The sequence below is a fragment of the Bufo bufo genome, chromosome 11, assembly GCF_905171765.1.
Source record: "Bufo bufo chromosome 11, aBufBuf1.1, whole genome shotgun sequence".
Lineage (NCBI taxonomy): Eukaryota > Metazoa > Chordata > Amphibia > Anura > Bufonidae > Bufo > Bufo bufo.
The window spans coordinates 65,251,895-65,264,681 of record NC_053399.1 but is presented as its reverse complement, the minus strand read 5'-3'; the positions used below and the strand labels follow the sequence as shown (position 1 = coordinate 65,264,681).

The 12,787-nt window shown below is 48.4% G+C and overlaps 1 protein-coding gene across 1 annotated transcript in view; it reads right to left on the bottom strand.

The window, feature by feature from the left end:
* The window catches only part of AKAP6 (A-kinase anchoring protein 6), a 587,230-nt gene that overhangs the window by 479,600 nt on the left and 94,843 nt on the right, over positions 1 to 12,787 (bottom strand). The window lies entirely within an intron of this gene.

Sequence of the window (12,787 nt, the reverse complement as noted above, 5' to 3'; positions counted from 1 at the left end):
TTCTCAATGAACCCAAAAAACTCATTAATATCAAAGCTGAATATTTTTGGAAGTAGTTTTTAGTTTGTTTTTAGTTTTAGCTATTTTAGGGGGATATCTGTGTGTGCAGGTGACTATTACTGTGCATAATTATTAGGCAACTTAACAAAAAACAAATATATACCCATTTCAATTATTTATTTTTACCAGTGAAACCAATATAACATCTCAACATTCACAAATATACATTTCTGACATTCAAAAACAAAACAAAAACAAATCAGTGACCAATATAGCCACCTTTCTTTGCAAGGACACTCAAAAGCCTGGCATCCATGGATTCTGTCAGTGTTTTGATCTGTTCACCATCAACATTGCGTGCAGCAGCAACCACAGCCTCCCAGACACTGTTCAGAGAGGTGTACTGTTTTCCCTCCTTGTAAATCTCACATTTGATGATGGACCACAGGTTCTCAATGGGGTTCAGATCAGGTGAACAAGGAGGCCATGTCATTAGATTTTCTTCTTTTATACCCTTTCTTGCCAGCCACGCTGTGGAGTACTTAGACGCGTGTGATGGAGCATTGTCCTGCATGAAAATCATGTTTTTCTTGAAGGATGCAGACTTCTTCCTGTACCACTGCTTGAAGAAGGTGTCTTCCAGAAACTGGCAGTAGGACTGGGAGTTGAGCTTGACTCCATCCTCCACCCGAAAAGGCCCCACAAGCTCATCTTTGATTATACCAGCCCAAACCAGTACTCCACCTCCACCTTGCTGGCGTCTGAGTCGGACTGGAGCTCTCTGCCCTTTACCAATCCAGCCACGGGCCCATCCATCTGGCCCATCAAGACTCACTCTCATTTCATCAGTCCATAAAACCTTAGAAAAATCAGTCTTGAGATATTTCTTGGCCCAGTCTTGACGATTCAGCTTGTGTGTCTTGTTCAGTGGTGGTCGTCTTTCAGCCTTTCTTACCTTGGCCATGTCTCTGAGTATTGCACACCTTGTGCTTTTGGGCACTCCAGTGATGTTGCAGCTCTGAAATATGGCCAAACTGGTGGCAAGTGGCATCTTGGCAGCTGCACGCTTGACTTTTCTCAGTTCATGGGCAGTTATTTTGCGCCTTGATTTTTCCACACGCTTCTTGCGACCCTGTTGACTATTTTGAATGAAACGCTTGATTGTTCGATGATCACGCTTCAGAAGCTTTGCAATTTTAAGAGTGCTGCATCCCTCTGCAAGATATCTCACTATTTTTTACTTTTCTGAGCCTGTCAAGTCCTTCTTTTGACCCATTTTGCCAAAGGAAAGGAAGTTGCCTAATAATTATGCACACCTAATATAGGGTGTTGATGTCATTAGACCACACCCCTTCTCATTACAGAGATGCACATCACCTAATATGCTTAATTGGTAGTAGGCTTTCGAGCCTATACAGCTTGGAGTAAGACAACATGCATAAAGAGGATGATGTGGTCAAAATACTCATTTGCCTAATAATTCTGCACACAGTGTAGTTAGGGTGCAAGATTAGCATATGATGTTGAATGCCAGTAAGATATAGTTTGATGGTGTTGTATGACATTTTGAGTTTGAGGTGGCAGAAAGAAGCAAATCCCAAAACAGACGACATGATGAAAGGGTGCGTGATGTTGTGTTCTACCAGGAATCTGTTGAAAAGCGTGAACGCTCTGTTGTATGTTCTATGTGTATTGACTGATAGTGAAAAGTGGGACAAAGACTGGCTATGCCGCATGATGGCCTCTAGTCCAGAATGAGTTGCTGAAATGACGGGGTGCTGGAGGCAGTGGGTGATGCTGATGGGAGATCCTGATGAAATGCCTGAAATTTGAAGCGAGACAAATTGTCAGCAGCCGAATTGCACACCCCCGGGACATGGAAACAATGCAAGAAAAAATTATTGCAGGTGGCCAGCCAAGTAAGTCTTCGCATGAACCTCATGATTGTGAGGGATTTAGAACGACCTTTGTTGATGATCTGGCAGGTTGCTTGGTTGTCTGAGTAGCACCGGACCGACATGTTTGCCCATAAATGACCCCACGCCACGGCAGCCGCTACGATGGGATAGATCTCAAACAGCGCTGAGGTAGTGGAGAATCCTTCCAGACCCTGGACCGCAGGAGGCCAGCTGCCCCACAGCCAATCGTTCCCAAATATGGCCGCAAAGCCTGTGGTAGATGCCGCATCTGACCAGATAGAGGGGGAAGAGTCCGACAGCTGAGGGAGAAACAAGCTCCTGCCATTCCAGGTGGACAGAAATCTCCTCCACATGCCCAGATCCGCCGCAGCGTGGGCATCCAGGGACAATCTGTGCGAGCCGTGTAGGAACAAGGGGAAGAGGTGCAGAAGCCGTGATATGAATGAGCGACCCTGGGGTATGATGCGCATGGCAAAGTTCAGGGAGCCCAGCAGGGACTGTAGTTCTTTGCGGTTGCAGGTGCCGAGTTGAAGATAGCCGTCTATGTGGGTGAGAATATCCTGGATCTTCCCGGATGGCAAACTGGCTTGCATTGAGGCTGAATCCAACTGGATACCCAGGAAGGTGATGATCGTGTCTGGCCCCTCTGTCTTCTTGGTGGAGAGGGGTACCCCCAGTTCCTTGAACAGCTCGATGGTGGCTCTGAGGCTGGAAGGGGGGGAAGTGTTTTCTTCCACCAATAGGAAGTCATCAAGGTAATGTAAAACCAGTGGGCACCTTGCTATATTCAATAGCAACCAGCATAATGCTTCCGCAAACACGTTGAAGATGGCCGGGCTGCTTTTGGACCCGAAGGTCAATCGGGAGAAAAAATAATAATCCCCAGACCACTTGATGCCGTGCAGGTGCCACAGTGTAGGGTGAATCGGTAGTAATTTGAAGGCGTTGGCGATGTCGGTTTTGCTGAGCCACGCCCCCACCCCTGCTTGACTGATGGCCGTGATGGCGTGATCTATGGTGGTGTACTGCAGAGAGAATTCCTCCGAGGGAATGAGGGAGTTGAGACTGGGGTTGCCTGTCCCGTGAGGCGCCGATAGGTCGATGATGAGCCTCTGTTTCTGGGAAGATTTCCCAGTGACGATGCCAATGGGGTTGGTGCGCCATGTGGCGAATGGGGGAGTCTTGAAAGGACCTAGCACAAAACCCTCTGTTACCTCTTGGGCTATGAGGGCGTCAATGGCGGTGGGGTTGTGTAGAGCGGATAAAAGATTGGGACATTCCAGGGTGCCCGTTGGCATATACAGGATGCCCGTGTGAAATCCTTCTGTCAACCCTGAAACGAGGAAATCTGAGAGATGCCTGGAGGGGTGTTGCGACATGAGCGCGGTAAAAACTGGCATGTTGATGGTTGTTAGATTCGGTTTTGTAAACATTTTATTTGGACACATGGACTTGGCATGTGCCCGGAAGCATTTGGTGCATATATGTAACAATTTACATCCGTTATAATTACAGGACCCCTCATTGAAATTATTGCAAATCGTGGATTTGCCTAGAAATTTTATCGGCCGACCCAGTTTGTCCCGGGCCAGTCTTTCCGGGTCCGGAGGGACCAGCTGCCTGGGAGGGGCCCTGTCTGACCGACGTGTTCGGGCAGAAATTGGTGGTGTGGGCCGTGGAGGAGCAGTGCGCACAGGCTGGGGTCCTAAGGCCTGCGAAGTGGCGACAAAATATGACCGTGTCGATCCTCGCCCAGTTGGAGCGGACTCCGTACTGGGAGAAAGCCCCCGCCACCTTCGCCGAAAAAGACCTGTGATAGTCATAAAACGCTGACCCTCCGTATTTGTTGCCCAAGTCCACCAGTTTGTGTAAGTAGAGGTCGAATTCCTCCCTTCTGTTGGGGTGGACCGCACAGATGACCTCTCTGTAGATTCCGAAGGCCAACACGAATTCGGGAATGGTCAATTTCCTATTGAGCTGGGCATCCCTGGACTTGACCACAACTGACACCTCGTCATAGGCGTACGTCGTGTTTTCAACCACGTCCTGGGAGGCAATCAGAAGGGAGGCCAGGTTTACATCCTTACCTTCCAGGATATCCCGTTTCAAGTGCTCAGGAATCATATGCGCCGGGTTGACTTCCTGGTCCTCCACGCTAGTGGACGGTGTGATCACCGGTAAACCAGCCGGTGCCGGTGATGCCGCCGGTGGCGGACCCGCCAAGGAGAGGGTCGTGGTGACCGATTCTAGCCTCTCCAGCCTGGCGTTGACTGTTGAAATAGATGTCATCAGAGAGGCCAGCATGGCATGGATGTCCCCGGTGCCGGACTGGCTGGGTCCTTCCCCCGCATCCCTAGTATTGGTTGATGCGCCTAGCAGCCGGAACAGCTCCGCTTTCCTTGCCGTGGCGGGGAAGGGAACATGCAGTTTCCTCAACTCCGCCGTGATGCGTGGAATTGTCCAGGACCGGATGGACGCTGGACTGGCTAGATCGTCTCCCATGAGTAGCAGTGACAGATCTAGCAGGGGTGCCAGGTAGGGAGAAGTTTTCTAACCCATCCAGCGACATACTACAATAAAAAAGTTGATTAATTTGAGGCCACGCAGGATCGTGCTGGCTAGCTAGGCCGATCGGCGAAAAAATTACACTTGCATGGTGACAGATGAGGCCCTGCTAATTGCCAAGCGGCTTTGAGAGGCTCTACCTATGATTTGGCACGAGGGGATAATGAGGCCACTCGTGGTAGCGGCAGGAGCGTTGGCCTCTCGGTGACTGTAAGACAGGACTAGGGGACGGGAGTGACAGGTGAGGCCCTCTCTATGCAACATGCGAGACGGCTTACTAACGAGGTGGCGCGTTGGGCAGGTGCCTCTGTACGTTTGAGGCGGGGTGTCGGCCTCGCGGGACCACTAACTGCCGGCGAAGCCAAAGAAGGGGGGGGGGGGGGTACCTAGTGGGATGATAGTGCCCCTAAGCCAGCACGCTGACCCTAACGGGACCATCCGAAATGTGAGGAAGATTTTGGTAAATAAGCAGGTGAACGTACCTGGTACCAAGAAAAAATTCTCCGGATACACGGTAGTGTAAAACAGTATAGGTTGACCGCCTAAAAAAATAAGGGGGAGGGTAGACATAACATAGTGTGATGAAATGTGTAAATGCATGTGGTACATATACATGACCGGGAGGATCATGGCGGTTATTCATGAAATGACAGTATGCGCCTGGTGTGAAAGAGACCAGTGCGTGCCGTGTGGCCATGCCCAGGCGGAAAGCGCGTGCCTGCAATTTTAATGGAACATTTTGGACCGTGCCCCTGCCATTCCCACCTATTCATTGATTATGATGCAACAATTTATAATGGATTTCTTTTTTTTCTTTTTTTTTTTTCGATGACCTATCCCCCGGGGTAGAACATCGTAAACAAAAAGTGAAGAACCATTTTGAGACAGTCACTTTGCAGCTGAGTGCGTATGGGAAGTTATGCCCTTCCAGCCAGAAGAGCATTTATAAGACCATACATGATTTTGGACAAGAGGGCCTGCTCATGATCTTACATGTTTATTCCAAAGGTGTTGATGCGTTTCCCTGTCTTTTATTGGGGCTGCTGGGGAGTGTGTGACTGGAGGGGCGTCCTGGGAGGCTCCCCCGTCGTCCGACGGCGGCCCCCCGCAACAGATGCGGCGCGCACGGCCGCCGGGACACCGCGCATGAGCCGACGGAATCGCCGCGCATGCGCAGAACCCCGGCCGTGCATGCGCAGACCAGAACAGGAGGTGGTGGGGAGGGGATGTCAGGGCCGCGGTGAGCCCAGTGGAGGTGAAATGAATGGGGGGGGGGTGCTGGGTGTACCGCAGCTGGCCCCCGTGACTGCGCACGTAAATGACCGGGGGGGGGGGGCCATGAACGTGAGTTGGTGAAGTGAAAGTAAGTCATGTGGAACATACTTGGAAGATTGTGACTGTAAGGAGTGACATTTGGAGCATGTGAAATAAAACCATTTATTTGTGAACCCATGCGTCCGGAGTCCCCCCCCCCACGGCCGCCGGGACACTGCGCATGAGCCGACGAAATCGCTGCGCATTTGCAGAACCCCGGCCGCGCATGCGCAGACCAGGCCCCAGGACGCGGCCGGGCGCCATCGGCCGCGCGGCAGGAGGAGCGGCAACAGGCAGGAGGCGGTGGGGAGGGGATGTCCGCGCCGCGGCAAGCCCAGTGAAGTTTGAAATGAATGGGGGGGGGGGTGCTGGGTGTACCGCAGCTGGCCCCTGTGCTGTGTACATGACATACGAGGAGGGGGGGGGAGGGCATGAATGATGGATGTTTGAGGGGTGAACCAAACGGGGAATGGGGCTGGGACCATCAGGGAGCTGACCGGAGTGACGGTCCTGTGGGGAGACGTCAGAATAGGCCTGAGCAATGAGCTGCCGGTGACTGCTGCGAGAAGCCGTGACATGGGTGCAGCGTGTGTGAAAAAAAAAAACAACAGAAAAAGGGGGGTTTAAACCAGGAACCATTGCCACATGCCGCCAGAGTGTATGACCGGAATGGTGGTGCGGATTGTGAATGAGTACGCATGCACAGGTGTGACAGAAATGAATGCTGGTGACTTGTATGAAAACCGTGACATTGGTGCGCCTTGATGAAATGAGATGAACCGGTACTGGGGCAACCGTGAGGCCCTGCTGACCCGTACGAAATAACTCACAGTTTGACGGGCAAACGCGACCCACAGTGAACCGAGTGAAGCTGGGAAAAGAACAGCAATGCTCCAAAACCAGAACCAGACGGCGACGAAAAAGCTCTCAGAAAATCAGCGGCTCGCAGGTAAATTCCTCAGAACTCCAACAAGCGACTTCCTCTCACAAAGCTCAGACCTCAGTCGGTGCAGGAGCCAGGTAAGGGGGGTGCCCTAAATAGGCTGGAGGCGGACCTCAGCCCCTCCCACAAATCCAGGCAAATGCCTTAATACATGTCTTGCACTTTAGCAGAGTAGAGAACAACGACTTGTTGTGGACTTGCTGCCTAGGGCTTGTAGTGCAACTAGACAGGGAAAGTGGGCGGAGTTCCAGTTAGGGCTCATTGTCTGTGTATAATGCAATTTTGCTACCAGGGAAACTGAATGTAAATTACACCGTACACAGAAATCAAACCACCTTCCCTCTACAGTTCAAGTGTTAGTGTGGGAGAAGGATTAGCTGCAATACAAATGTGCAACATGTGTTCTACAATCATGAGGGTAACGTTTAAACCTCTAAGTGAAAACACTTGAAACAGTAGGCCAAAATCTGTGATAGAGCATCTCCAGACATTTCAAGTGTTGGTGTGGGGGTAATAATCTCATAGTAGTGTTTTACACTAGAGAAAGCTTTTTCTAAGTCTGCATATTTGAACGCACATAAGACATTATGCCCAAATCTGTTACTGGCACCGATACTGCATTATTCTCAAATTTAATTGTCATTAGCAGTGTCTTAAGTGTGTTTGTAGAAAGCGAAGAACATTTATTTGTGCCTCTCTATCTTTAAGTTCCTAAAAACACACTTGCAAACGTTCCATACTTTGTTTGATGATGTGCCCTGGAGACAGGGGGTCACAGTATTCCTCCTGCTCCTCCTTCTTTCAGCCCTAGAGAAGCCGTTCAGTGCTGTCCTCTGTCTTCAAAGAGCACTCTGGCAAATAGTCAAGGAAGTCTCCCTGTTGATGACTTGTGTGAGAGCAGTCAGCGTTTGGACTTCCCTGAGGAGGAGGTTAAGGGGGAGGCGGGGACCTCATGCATAGCAGTGGTGGTAGCGATAGTAGTGGCACCCATACGCACGGTAGTGGCAGTAGGGGCAGTAATAGTGAGAGTGGCACTCTGGGCAAACACAAAGCTGGGAATTGAGAGGGGGACCAAGGAGCCCACCATATGATATTGCAGTCTGATAAAAGTTTCAGGAGGCTGAGGACTATGATGGTGTTTGTGTGTTGGAAGGATCTGGAAGACAGATCAGGGTGCTGAGGAACAGCAGCAATAAAGAGCAGAGGTGACACATGGCCAGAACCTCCCAAAGCCCTGCCGGGGCATAGATCTGCTTTGGGAACTGGGGATGCCACAGATAATGTGGGGACAGCATACCTGAAAAGTACCAGGGCAAAGGCAAGCTCAGTGGCAGCTAGCTCTGTGCAGAAATATATATATGCCGCCTGGCAGTTTTTTTTCCACGCTGACAGAAGAAAGCAGCATTGCCCTGTGACGTATGGCTAGAACTTCCCAAAGCACTGCCAGGGCTAGATCTGCTTTGGGAACTGGGGATGCAGCAGATAATGTGTGGGCAGCAGACCCGAAACGTGCCAGGGAAAAGGCAAGCTCAGTGGCAGCTAGCTCTGTGCAGAAATATATGTCATCTGACAGTTTTTTTCCACGCTGTCAGAAGACAACAGCCATGGGCAGTCAAACACAGACATAAGCACCACAGCTCTACTGAACCACATGAAGCGTCATCACCTCATCCCATGGGAAAAAAAGAGGTGGCCACTAACTACCGCAACAAGAATTCCTCCTTCTCTGTCTCCCTTGCGGCAACCAGGCTGCATCCACTAGCAGTATAGTGACTTTTACATTGTCATCATCACTTACTGCTTCTCCCGCTCAGACTCCTGCTCCTTCTCCCCCATTCCATAGGTAAATAATTCCATTAGGCCTTGATTCTGTAATTGGGGTTAAAAAGCGGTATAATGCTACTGTTTTTAAGGTGTCCGCATTGTTTTATACATACTGTAAGTAATTCTATAGCGCATTGATTCTGTAATTGCGGTGAAATAGCGCTCAATTGTTTCAGTTATTTGGTTTTACACTTTGTGTTACTCATCTATCACCTTGTGTTATAGATAAGTAATTCCATTTGGCCTTGATTCTGTAATTGGGGCGAAAAAGCGCTCTATTTTTACATTTATTTTGTTTTCCTCCTGTAGGCTGGCAAGTAGCGACGATGAGAGTTGTATGGGAGCAGGTGTTGCGAGCAGTCAGGGACACGGCCATGAGACTGGTAAGGGTGACATCAGTGACATGCAGACAGTAGTGGATGATGATGTAGCCAACTGCATGTGCCAGGGGGCTTCATCATCATCATCAGTAGTGAGGGTGGCAGCTTGCACGTGAGACAGCGGCTGAGCCAGCAGGGTGTAAGCGTGGCCGAAAGTCAGAAGGGTGGCAGCAGTATGAGATCTAGTGCCAAACGTGCCCGGGGTAGAACGTCTGCTACTCAGGAGCCTACCTGTCCAGAAACAACTAGTAGTGCACCGGTTCATAGAGGCAGCGTCAGGCAATCAGCACACAGTAGTGGGGGTAAAAATGCAATTTTTGATGGTGTGGAAATTTCTTATCAATTTGCTGTGATGCTTCGCGATCTCGGCAATACGAATAAATCGCCAAAGCATCCTGTTTTAAAATTACAAAAATCGCAAAAGCCCTCTCATTCACACAAAGAGTTAAAACTTTCAGTTACAGCTCACAGAGCAGAGGTAAATTAGCAAATCCTTGCCAAAGATTCTTCCTGACCCCATGCCAGGTTATACATCCATCAATCTGATATTGTCTTGACAAAACCCCATAAAAGTGCCCTCTCTATAGTCTGAGCGGCCCCAGCACAGCAGGGGTCCTAACACCCTGAGCCTGGTCAGAAACATCAGAGAAGAATGACAGATCCTTATCACACAGCTGGTTGGTACAAGAAGGGGGATGACCTGAAAGTCACCTCCAATCCATAGATTTCATATTTTTTCCGGATTTTCCTCATATTTCATGGGTTAGGAAAATACGGAATGAACAGTCTCTTCCAAAATGGTTGAGGTTATTTTAACCCACCTTCCAGGAAATCCTCAAGCAAATCGGAGATTCCCGCTTCGATATATAAAGGTTCTCAGGCACACTGTATTGTATTCCGGTCATATTTGGTATCAGATGATTCGTAAAAGTTCTACTGATTATAAATATGAATTCTATTTCTTAATTTGACCTACTGGTACTGATAAGCTGGCAAAGCAAGGATGCTGCCAGATTTTATCTATCTGGGGCAAGAACTGCCCCCTGTCCCAATTACACAAGGCTGGACTTGTGTGTGTCTTAGCCACTCCAAGCTACAGAGTGGGTAAAACACAGCGACCCACTCAGGTCGGGGTCCTTCATCTACCATCTTAAGTCGAATAACATCACGACCGTCCGCTGGACACGGGCACCCTGCCATCTTGGATTATTCCTTGCAAAGACTTTCTTTTACTGGACTCTACCACGATAATTCTGAACTTACAGACCTGTAAGTTACCTGTTCGACTGGCAGGTATATTTAACTGTCAGTTTTAATGTATATTTTAGTGTGTAGTTTTTATAATAAAACTAGGGCAGTTTTGCCCTTGTTGCCTGAATATTTGGTCTATGCTAAGAACTCTGTCCTCAGAAGAGAAATACTACTGCATTGTCTTATTTTTATTAATTGTTTATTTGTTAGCTAGGTTGCAAATAACCGTTTCTTCCCTTTAGGAATAGTTAGCCGGGGTCTCTGCACCCTGATTCAATACGAAGAGTGGTGGCAGCAAATTAAGTTGGTTTCCCACGCGAAATCGATAATTTTATTTTACAGGTTGTATCATGTTTGGGCACACCAACCAATCTTAAACTTTTACTGTGCTCGCAGTGGATTTTCCTCCAGAAGTCTCTAGTGGACGAGACCTGTATGGCAATTGTGGCATAGTACAACGGGATTGGCGGGTAGTTGTCACAGTCGCCGGAGGACTTAACCGTGACCGTGTGTAGAATCTGTGGGCAGAAGGTGAACCGTGGCCAGGGTGCCAATGTTGGCACCACGACCCTGCATCAACACATGGAGCATCACTATAAAGTGGCCTGGGAAAACTGTGGCGCTAATGTTGTGGTACAGCCTGAGGCATCTCCTAATGGACGCAACCTGTGACAAACTCCCCTCTTTTGAGTTTGCCACGAGTACTTGGAGAGGACTACTTGCCAGCCTCTTACCATGTGATTACGGTCCCATGTTGAATGCACCAGTTTTATGCAATAGCTGCATAGTTATATAAGTTCATGTATTTTGCTGTCTTTTGCTACCATGTGGCTAATGGAGTCTTGCCTCTGTCCTTGGGAGATAAGTGGATCACTTCTCAATTGTCTCCAGGACAAAAGACTGTGTAGAACCGGTTTTGGACAGAAAAGCCATGAGTACAGCCAGGCCAAAGAGACTTTTGCTAACTTTTGAACTCCTGGTCTAATTCGTGCCATTTTGGGATGTGTTAAATGTCTATGTGTACTGTAAAGGGTGGGACATTGTATATTTGAGTAAGTGATGTCTGTCCTATTGTCTCCCCGTGTGTATTGGCGATTTCCCTTTGTCCTGAGAGATAATTGAATTACACCTCGGTTGTCTCCAGGACAGAAGACATTGTGTTTTGTCCTGCCTGGAATAATTATGTTAACCATTGTGTACCATAATTATATCACAGGCAGAGGGGAGGATGTTATGTGGGTTGTAACCTTTGTGTTATTGGTTAATGTATGTTTATTGTGGGTGTCTCCCTTGCATGGGAGCAGGGGATAAAAGAAATTGTATGTTTGAATGGCTGTGTTGCTTCCAGTAAAGTCTTGTTCCAGCATTCAGCTTTGGCTCATGTATGGACTTATTTGGCGATACCAGCGATACCGGCGATACCAGCGATACTAGCGATAATAGCGATTTATTGCTCTGTGGATTATTTGGCTGTGCTATTTCATAGGAAGAAGGGAATACTAGATGGTGACACAGATGATACCATCATACAACCCTTTTCCAGCAGTCAAGGTTCCACCACCTTAGCAGAAAGGAGCTGTGTTTCCTTCCCATCATCGACTGGTCCTGATGCTCCACCTACTCCTTGTCACTCATTTCACCAGCAATCGATCATGGAGGTGATTGCAGAAAGACAACAGTATGCGTGCACTTCTCCAATGGCATAAAAGCTGAATGTGCTCCTGACCAAGTTGCTGGTACTACAGTCCCTCCCTTTCCATGTGATTGACTCTGCACCGTAAACAGAACTGATGGCTTGTGCCGAGCCAAGATGGAGAGTCTCAAGCCGTCATTACTTCTCCAAAAAGGCTGTACCAGCCCTGCACACGTATGTTGAGCAGAAGGTGGACCAGTCCTTGAGCCTGTCGGTGTTTGGTACAGTACACGGTGGTGTCGACATGTGGAGCTGTAACTATTAGTTTTTTAGAATATTCAGATTTTTGTTACACCTGAAGTCACGATTCCTCCCTGCTTAAGTTGCTTGTGGGCCAATGACTCATTGGCCCACAAGCAAGAAGCAAGAAGGAATCATGTGTTCAGATGAAAAAAATGATAAATTTTAGATATAACGAATATATAGCACTATATTCAAAATATTCGCAAATTCTCGAAGGGGCGATATTCGAGATAAAAATTCGCTTTTCGAATATTCATGCTTAACACCCTCATGCTGTTGCCATCCTCACCCCTGTGTGACTGGGCTACTATATTGACTTCTCATGTTGTTGCCACCCTCACCACTCTGTGACGGGGTCACTAGTGTCCTTGTCTGACCTTGTTGACAACACAGTTTATTTTACCCTTCTTCTGACCATGTGAAGGCGGATGCTTAAAAGACAGGATCCCTTATTTGGGGTTTTTCATCACATGGATCAGAAGAAAGGAAAACCTCTTCACTCTGTCATGGGCTGACTACTTGTATCAGCGTGTAACAGAACAGGTTCTCTAGCAATCTATGTGGAATCAGCAGACGGTGTAAAAAGAGACCGCTCTTTCTTTCTATAGTAGAATCTTGGGCCACTGCACGGTTGAGCACTTTATACCTGATGCTA